The sequence below is a fragment of the Lactuca virosa genome, chromosome 8 (assembly GCF_052849685.1).
Source record: "Lactuca virosa cultivar CGN04683 chromosome 8, Lactuca_virosa_CGN04683_v6, whole genome shotgun sequence".
Classification (NCBI taxonomy): domain Eukaryota; kingdom Viridiplantae; phylum Streptophyta; class Magnoliopsida; order Asterales; family Asteraceae; genus Lactuca; species Lactuca virosa.
In genome coordinates, this window is record NC_136433.1 from 296,233,364 (window position 1) to 296,243,837 (window position 10,474).

The following is a 10,474-nucleotide window of genomic DNA, read 5'->3' on the forward strand; positions in this document are numbered from 1 at the left end:
ATTTTTCATAACCCTTGCCTTTTATTACATATTATTAGTATTTAGTCTTTTGGCAGAAATAATCCCTCATCATTATTATTATTGTTAGACAAAATTACACGATTGGTCCCTGTGGTTTACCAGATTTAACATTCTCTTTTTGGTTTTAAATTAATGTTTTATTTATTAGAAAATACTCACCCAATACCATAAACCCACCCCCATCTGCCATCACCACCACCGCCAAAATTACAAAAATGGTCCATATGGGTGACAAATTCAGTCCCTACCACCTAAAAAGACCAAATTACCCTCACATTAACGGACAAAAAACAACCAACATGCTACTTTACTTTACAAAGCAATACCTTCCGACCCCGGTAACGCCAGAGAATCTTTTCTAGTAGTAATAATTATCGACGTCAATTGTTTTTGGTTCACAAGATTCCTTTGTTCTATCACCAAAGGGTATGTTGTACAATCAATTTATGTAAAATACTTTCTATTGGTCATCAAAGTTGCAAGCTTTAAGAAAAGGGTATAACTATTGAACATCAAAGTTACAAGCTTTTAAGAAAAGCGGATAACTATTAAGCTATAATCTTAAAGCTCTGTTATTACTTAAGAGGGTTAAATTTACATCAACTCAAAAAAACATTTCAACATTTTCCAATTTATGCAACAAAGTTTTCTTTATACAAACGTTTGACAAGCCTCTGTTTCATAAAAGAAAAATGAAGGTAAATGAGAGCAAGAGCCAGTGTTATCCCCATTAAAAAGAATGGTAATTGCAATACTGGTCAAAGAAATGAAAGTATTGTGCTATAATAAACATATCATGGAAGCTAGATCTGCTGTTTGGTGAATGAAAATCATATGCAAAAGATGGCTCCCTTTGGATATAATCAAACCGTCTATACTTCCATGAAGATGCTTTGCAATAAAGACGCAAGCAAAACTAAATGAGAGAGTATCTTCTTGATTTCAATGATTAGCCTAATAGAAATTCATTGAGACTACAATATTACATGTTTAATCAATTAGAAAATAAGAAAGGTAGATAATAACAAAGTGACATAAGAGTGATCAGGCAAGTCAACCTTAGCATTGAATCCATTTGTGACATGGTTAAATCTCAATCCAAGTGACTGTCCAAACCACTCCACAAAAAAAAAACCATAAAATTAATTTTTTAAACCAAAATAGACATCGCCAACAGTCAACAGACATGAAAATGAAAACCATAAATAATATACTGCTACTTATCATAACCCATATCATACATTGTAGAGAGAAGAGATGAAGCAACAGTGAGCATCAGACTAAAAAGATTTAAAAAGGAAAAGCTCATCACAGGAATAAATGAATCTAGGATTTAAGCCCTTTACCTAGATTGATTACAGATTAACATTCAAATAAGCAACAAATAATATAGTTGTAATTTACCTTTTTAATTGTTACGTTCATGTTATAATTAGCAAATTATAGGGCTGGCTTCTATGAAAGTTGCAGGGATATGTATAGTGCCTCTCCATACATACATACATGAGTTGTCTCAAAGATTCATGGTTTTTATAGAACATTGAATTATTATCTGAAAGTTGTTGAGCCTCCTTGTAACCCTGTAAACATTCAGACCACAAATAGGGTCAGTTCTAATAAAAGTATTTACAACTGTGGATACCTTTTTCACTTATTTTCGTTTCTGTCCATAGAGAAAACACTCTTCATCTCAATAAGCTCATGTTATAAAATACATTTAACATAGATAGTGAAGGTTTTAACACACAACTCATAATCATATTAGATAAGCTTTTCATCATTCTCTTGAATGCAACAAAATCTACTTTTGTAACACTTACATAAGGTGGTTATGATGGATTCCTAGCTAACTTGGTCAAATTTTCAACAAACCCTCAACTAAATCCTTCATTACATATATTTTAGTTTTGTTTTTCTCTATGTTGTTCAACTATATCTCCAATACCCCCTTTCACCCTAATGTGTTGATCTCAATGGAACATTTTTAGTTAAAAAGTAAGAGAACGTATTGACAAGTCATACCATCTTTACGAGCAAGGCACACACATGAAGACGAAAACCTTGCTCTGATAATCAAATATTCCGAAACTCAGTGAAGCAAATGATCAAACACCTGGTGTGCAATGAAAATCCAACACCATAAAAAATAAAAACAAATAAAAAACTAAAAATTAAAAGAAGCTTGAACACAAAATTGTGTATACCTGTAAAGTACAATAACCAAACCTTGAAAATCTATGAAAAAATCCCATAATTCATCAAGCTGCTCTCACCTGTGGTCACAAGAAACCAAAATCACATAAAAGACTACACACACATAAAAAAAATATAAAAAAATAAAAAATGGAAGTTTCACTGACAGAAAGCGTTGTCAACGATAAAAAAAGGAAGTAAGCACTTGGGGATGATGATGAATAGTTAGTGATGGTGGATGTATTTTCAACATATGATTTACCTTGAGAGCCAGCATTAGCATGAAAAACAGGAATCACTCTGATAACCTGTTGCAAAGACGTTCCGACATCATTAGGCCAGTCAAAATAATAAATCGCATCAATGAATTTCAAATATCCGTTTTTAGTTTTCAAAAGTAAAACTTAATTGTTTTGGTAGAAAAAGAAATTTGGAGATGCACGGGAGAAGGGGAGAACCTGAATCAACGAATCTGACATGAGGCTTCTTCTTCTTCTTCTTCTTCTTTTCAACCATCGATGACCAGGAGAAAATGATGAGGATGAACGGCACCTTCAATTTATAACATATGATCAATTTGTCTACAAATTGTTCATCCATAGAAGCTATTTTAGACACCCTATTCATGTTAGCGCTACCTTGGAGCAAAAAGGGAAGATAAGAAGAACAAGTCGAAGATGGAATAGAGCTCGGACCCTAAATTTAAAACCCAATGAAACCTAGAACAAAACAATCTGTAATAGCGGTGTACTGTATTGATTGATCTTAATTTTAAATGATTGTTTTTGCTACAAATCAACAACAACAAAAAGTAGAACCTATTAACTGGACCATAACAGGGGTAGTCATCGGTGGGTGAAACATGGATGTCCACCGGCAACGTCAACTGCCCAAGGGGACAAATTACCCATCTTGAAAAACCAATTTCGGTTAGGTTATGTGGCGATGCTTTAAAATCGATGCTTATACAGAGATTCTAGAGAGAGAAAAAGAGAATACGAAGAGAAGAGAGGATCAATTATTTGAAAATGAGAAAAAGGAAAAGACAATAGAGGATCAGTTATATGAAGCTTTAAATTTCAGTCGGTGTAGAATACAGAGAATAACGTGTCGTGAGAAAGAGATGCCGAAGAAGGTGACTCAGCCGCCAATCATAACAACTGGCAAGGCTAGAAGCAAGAGATGGCAAGGCTACAAGCAAAACCGACAGTGAAGTCTCTTGCCGCGTGAGGTCAGGATGACGGTGGGGGTGAAGCAGGCAGCCACCAAGCTTACCGGTATATGACGTATAGGAAACTTACCACTGTATAAGTTCAAACTGGTCGCCATAGCCTTCTTATTGGGGGAGGGAAGAAGCTCGTCGACGTGGACATAAGCAAAAATCTTCAATATATATATATATATATATATATATATATGATAAAAGATTTTTTTTATAAATAATTACTATTTGATTGATTAATAATACGGTTGTATTTTAGTTAAATACTATATTTTGTTATGTTTTGTATAGTATATTAAAAAACATAATGTAATATTTTTAGTTATTTAAATGTTAATATATAGTAATATATTTTCTTACAATATTTTGTATTAAAGTATAATATAGGTTTGAAAAAAATACAAATTAAACAAAAATATTATAATATTTTAAATAAATAATAATAATGATTAGTTAAAATATATAGAGAAATTTAATGTAAATAAGTTAGCCATTAGAAAAATATTAATAATACCCAAAGTTGGTGAAAAACGCATATAACAATATGTAGAAGTGTGGGATGTTTCTAGGATGGTATAGGGAGTTAGAATGAGGTATATGAGGGGAATGACATATGGGGGCATGTGTGAAGGGGAGGCATCAGGCATGTGATGATATGTCATATGTGGGTATGGGGCGAATTGCAATTAGAACTGGAGCCCACGACCACGTCTCCGAGTTTTAAGTTGAAGCAGACAATGGCAAGTGGAGAGTGGATACGGCAAGTGCCATTTTTTCCACATATGGATAAGGATGCTGCGGTCTTCTATTCATTATTATTTCATTTCACTTGTTTTGCCTCATAAAATTCCCAATAAACTTTCTAAAAGTAGATATCATATCTTATGTTTTAATAACATTTTTATATGATATTAGAAAAAACAAGAAATAGTCCACAACAAACTCGTATAAAAAAAACAGTTATCATCCGTTTTTATCTTAACCTATTTACCTGTTTTAAAGTTTCACATAAGTCCACATATTTTATCTATTATAACCATAGTGTGGAGGGATAAAATGGACAGATGCATAGAGTTTATATATATATATATCTAAAAGTTGAAGTTATTGTATTCTAACTAATTATTGTATAGATACAAAGATGATTGTGGTCCAATCATTTTTATTAATTTAAGAAAGTGATTTATGTCTATTATTAAATTAAAGAAAATAGAATAATCAGATAAATCTCAATATAATGGTAGTTTAGTCAATAAATCTACATTTAAAAAAGGAAAATTCTGGATTTTAAGGGGATAATAGATTCTATTAATTTTAAAGTTTTGATTTTAGGGATGATAATTCTTTTAATTCGAACATTCTTGCAGAATATGTTTATGAGTATGTTGAAAAATAACAATATTGTTGAATATAAAAAAAAATACATATTCTTACAGAATATATATTTTGATTGAATGAACTTCTTGAAAAATAACAAAATTTTTGTAACAAGTTAAATTTTTTCATTACATTCTTAGAAAATAAAAAAAAAATTATGTACTATTATGTAATACGGTTACACTCATTAATAAAAAAACACAATATATAGATTATTCTACAAGAATATACTATTACATATAGTCTTATCATTCATTATATTGTAGAATATTCTGTCACATCCACACAATAGATAGTTAGAACATGTAAACCTAACTTTCTCTCTCTCTCTCTCTCTCTATATATATATATATATATATATATATATATACATATATATATATATATATGATGTGATACTGGACCTCCTGGGAATCTTTGACGACGTGAATGGAGGCTCTCCAATGGAAGTCTGCAATCACAACAGGTAAACAAACTGTCAGCCGGTCTCTGGGAGGAGGTCCCGGGAGAACGCTCTGACGACTTGTTTACCTGTTGTGATTGCAGACTTCCATCAGAGAGCCTCCATTCACGCCCTCAAAGATTACCAGGAGGTCCAATATCACATCATTGGCGTCATCCGTTTGTTGAGACAACGATACTAAAAGCTCTAAACCTCAAACGCCAATCATGGTTAACGATGGAGAATGAGGTACCAGCAACACGAAGCAAACCCTTGTTCGATCAATGTCATCCTTAGACTCAATTCTCACTGAAACAAGTCGGATACCCACCTCTACCATCGCCTACGCACCCACATCGGGAATGAAGATAAATCAGTTATGGGTACCCACACTCACACCAACAAGCGAACTGCAGTCAACTCAGACCAGTTTCTCTCCAAACGTGACGGAAATACCAACCTCATTAATATCTGGTAAAGTGCCACCATTTACGCTGCCACAGATAGGAATGTATTCTCGCACGCAAGAGCAGACGATACCAAGCTTCCAACTAATCTACCCACCATCGGTGACATGACCATCCCTGGCTACACCATTCACCAACATGTCAAACATCTCGCAAGCAATGACTACACCACCACCCCATTCTATTATGTTTACCTCGTATTCCAACATCCCATTTTACAACTTTTACGCACAACCATTCCCTAAGTTCACAAGCATGTTACAAAACACACATCAACCAAATTTCCCTGCATTATGACACATTGCCTTCAGTACCACAACCTTATTCGACCAACATACATCACCATTTGTACCAGAACTCCATGAGTATGACATGTCAACCACAACCAAGCTCCCACACCTAAAAGTGTATAACGGAACAACATGCCCAGACAACCATATAGATGCGTATGAATGGCACATGCAGTCACTCAAGCTAGAAAAACGATTATGGTGCACCCATTTACCAACCACACTAGATGGAAACGCAGGGGCCTGGTTCAAGTGCTTGGCACCAAACAGCATTTGAAGCTTCGCAGAACTAAAAGAGTTATTCCTCACCAATTTCATGCAGTTGAGAAAGTACAGAGGAGATGTACGAGAAATAATTGGTTGTAAACAACATGAGGGGGAATCAATAAGGGATTACTTCAAACACTTCACCGAAGCAACACTAGACGTTCCAGGACAGAGCGATCATCTAGTCACGGGAGCCTTCAATCGTGGACTCCTGCCTGGAACACTGTCCAAAACGTTCCTTGGAAAGATACCAATGACCAGACAATAAATGAACAAGAGAGTCCAGTTGCGACAAGAAGAAGGCACATCAACTAAAGAAGCATACATGAAAGCAGCAACTTCCCATAAAGGAATACCAAGAGACAACCATACTAGTAACCAATCTGAAAGAGGATAAGGAAACAGAAGAGGACGCTTCCACATACCCTACCGGCCATACCAGAAGGATGATAGGCAATACAAACGCCCAAGCGTGCTGACCATCACCGACAAGCCAAAAGGAACCCGCAAATTCCCAAACAAACCGCCAGACATGTCCAAATAATGCAAGTTCCACAAAAGGCCAAGTCACGACACAGCCGAATGCAACGTCCTAAAGAAATAATTAGAGGGATGCATCCGCCAGGGGAAGCTCGAAGAGATAGCCAGAACCCTAAGAGAGCGAGACAATACCAGCGAGCCGACAGTCCAACCAAGCAAGGAAGAAGCAAAACACACACGGAAAGACTCGAATATACTCTCCATTCGGGCCTGCCGCCAAACAAAAATGCCAGGAATAACTATTTTAAAAGTGACAAACATAGAGCTATAATTCTCACCATATGATCACGCCCCTCCGTTTTGGGGGGTGGGAGAGACAACCCCCTAATAATTCGAGCTCGGATAAGAAATACCACAATCCACAGGGTAAATATCGATGGAGGAAGCGCCACAGACACCATGTTCGAACATTGTTTCAAACGACTACATCCCCAATAGAGAGAGTGCCTAGAACCATCACCAGGCAGACTAATCGACTTTGCAGGACACAGTGTCACGCCATTACGGGCAATCCACTTGCCTTTCACCTTGGCAAACGAGAACAACACGAAGAGAAAGACAGTGCTATTACACTTTGTGGTGGTCCGGGAAGCATCCAAATACTTGGAAGAATAGCAATACTTTAATTTGGTGTCGTCGCATCAAATGTCCACGACTTAATCAAATTCCCCACAGAAATAGGGGTGGCGACCGTAAAAGCCATCGTAAGGAAGACCATTGAATCCAACCAGATTATGGAACCCGAAGAAATCACAATAAGGGAAAAGAGACAAAGAGAAGAAGAAACAAAAGCAGCAGAGATAATACATGCCAATCACCCAGACCAGAAGGTCAGAATCGGTTCCACACTACCCACACAGTCAAGAGAAAAACTACTCAACCTGCTACGACGATACAACCACGTCTTCGCATGGAAAGCAACAGACATGGTCGGGATAAGCCGGGAAATAAGAGAACACAATCTAAATATCAAGCCTGATAGCATGGTAGTAAAACAAAAAAGGAGAGGGCAAGCCAGAGACAGGAACAAAGCAATAAATGCAGAAGTAGACACGCTCGTTAAAGCAGGTATCCTTACGGAAACCACTTTTCCCTCTTGGATAGCCAACCTAATTGGAGAATGTGCATAGACTACACGGATCTCAACAAATCTTGCCCAAAGGATTGCTACCCACTACCCGAGATAGACCAGAAAGTAGAATCACAAGAAGGCTTCAAATGAAAATGTTCCTGGATGAATACAAAAGATACCACCAGATATGGATGCGGAAAGAAGACGAAGAGAAAATTGCATCCTACACTGATCACGATACCTTTTGTTATAAAAAATGTCTTTTGGACTCAAAAACACAGGAGCCACATATCAACGATTGGTCGAAAGGATTTTCCAGAATCAGATTGGAAGAAACATGGAAGTATATGTCGACACCATGGTCATCAAAAGCACCAATGACGTGGCTTTCCTACGAGACGTCTAAGAAACTCTCAAGACGCTGGAAAAAACACAAATGGAGTTAAACCCAACTAAATGCACATTTGGGCAGAAGAAGGACAATTCCTAGGTTATTACATCACCATAGAGGGAATACAACCCAACACAGGCAAAGTGAAAGACCTCCTAGAAACCAATCGCCCAAGGAATTTAGAAGAGATGCAAGGGTTGAATGGAAATATAACAGCACTCGGACGTTTCATCTCAAAGTCCGCTGAGAAAGCCATGCCACTATTCCAAACATTGAAGGGATGTGTCGACGAAAGGCATTTTCAGATGGACAGAAGAGGAAAAACAAGCGCTAGAACACCTAAATACGGCCCTCCAGAAGCTCTCAACGTTAGCCAACCCAATACCAGGCGAAACATTATCCATATACTTGGCCACCTCCCAAGAGGCCATCAGCGCAGTCCTAACAGTAGAACGAGATCGGAAACAACTTCCTATCTATTTTGTCAGCAGAGCTATACAAGGACCAAAACTAAATTATCCAACATTAGAGAAATTAGTCCTATCTCTAGTGCAGACGGTTAGAAGATGACGGAGGTAATTCCAAGCCCATCACATTAAAGTACTCACCACCCAACCAATTCGTCGGATCTTGTCTAAGCCAGAAAAGTCTGGCCGATTAGCCAAATGGGCAATCGAACTCAGGGAACATGATATCAAATATAGACCAAGGTTGAGCATCAAAGCACAAGCCTTAGCGGATTTCCTAGTAGAATTCCCCACAGTAGAAACGACGCAACAAAACGCAAAAGAGGAAGCTACACAGACACACCCCCAAAAGGAAAAGAAACACACTGGACTCTATACACCGACGGAGCTTCTAGCAGGAAGGATCAGGAGCAGTCTTGGTGTTAAAAATCCCAACAGTTGAAGAAGTTATGTACGCATTACGTTTCGAGTTCCAAACATCCAACAACGAGGCAGAATACGAAGCCTTGCTAGCAGGAATGTGCTTAGCAAAAGATATGGAGGCGGACGCAGTAGAAGCATTGAGCGAATCCATGCTAGAAACAAACCAAATCAATGGATTTTACGAAGTACGAGATGGAAGAATGTAGAAATATGTGCAAGCAGTTAGAACACCTATCTGAGACCTTCAGACACTTCACCCTGAAAAAAATACCAAGATCTGAAAATAAACGGGAAGACGTACTCATCAAATTAGCATCGAAATCTTTCGACCATATGAAAAAAAAGTGCTAGTCGAAATCCTCCCAGAAAGAAGCATTGATATCCAAGAAGTCCTTGCACCAGAAACAAGCCAGCCAAACTGGATGACACCCTACTTCGATTACCTGCTAAGTGGCATCCTCCCAGAAGACAGAATAGAAGCAAGAAATACAAAAATCAAATCTCCTCAGTACACCATCCGTGGTGGAATACTATACAGAAAGAGTTACTTAGCCCCATGGCTAAAATGTGTGACACAACTAGAAGCATGGCTATACTGCAAGAAACGAATGCAGGAGACGCGGGCGCGCACGAAGGAGCTAGGGCATTATCTGGAAATATATTTCGCCTTAGAATCTACTGGCCCGACATTAATAAAGACGTAGCAGAAATCACAAGATGATGAAAAGAATGCCAAACATTTGCACCGATACAAAGCCTACCAGCAATACCATTAACGAGCATGTCTAGCCCATGGCCCTTCCATAAATAGGGAATAGACATTGTGGGGTACTTTCCAGAAGCCCCAGGGAATGTCAAGTTGTTAGTCGTGGTTGTTGATTACTTCACAAAGTGGATAGATGCGGAACCACTGGCATCCGTAAATGGTCGTGGCATGATCAAATTCATGTGGAAGAATATTCTCACCTGTTTTGGAACCCCAAGGACGCTTGTCAGTGACAACGGTTTACAGTTTTCAGATAATGGTGCGAGGAACACAACACACAACAACGGTTCACCTCTTTGGCTCATCCCCAAGACAACGAGAAAATAGAGGTGTCTAACAGGACCCTGGTAGCCGGGATCAAAAAACGAATGGGCAAGAAAAAGGAAATTGGGTAGACGACGTACCCACAGTATTATGGTCATATAGAACCATCCCACACGTCGGGACCTAAGAAACAGCCTTCAGTTTGGCATACGGAAAAGAAGCCGTTCTACCACAAGAATTACTCCTACAAACCCCGCGAGTGGAATTCTTTG

General features: G+C 37.9%; 1 long non-coding RNA gene across 3 annotated transcripts; it reads right to left on the reverse strand.

Annotated features, from left to right (window-relative positions):
- Positions 1 to 873: 873 nt before the first annotated feature.
- On the reverse strand, positions 874 to 3,605 carry LOC145133653 (uncharacterized). Of its 3 annotated transcripts, none has more exons than XR_013718672.1 (6): positions 3,516 to 3,605; positions 2,673 to 2,766; positions 2,477 to 2,522; positions 2,226 to 2,294; positions 2,044 to 2,134; positions 874 to 1,601 (listed from the first exon to the last, which is right to left on the reverse strand). It is a non-coding gene; the product is annotated as an uncharacterized LOC145133653 (long non-coding RNA). The 3 variants fall into 3 exon arrangements; XR_013718671.1 differs by having other exon boundaries at positions 2,853 to 3,593; XR_013718670.1 differs by having other exon boundaries at positions 2,673 to 3,590.
- Positions 3,606 to 10,474: the final 6,869 nt, after the last annotated feature.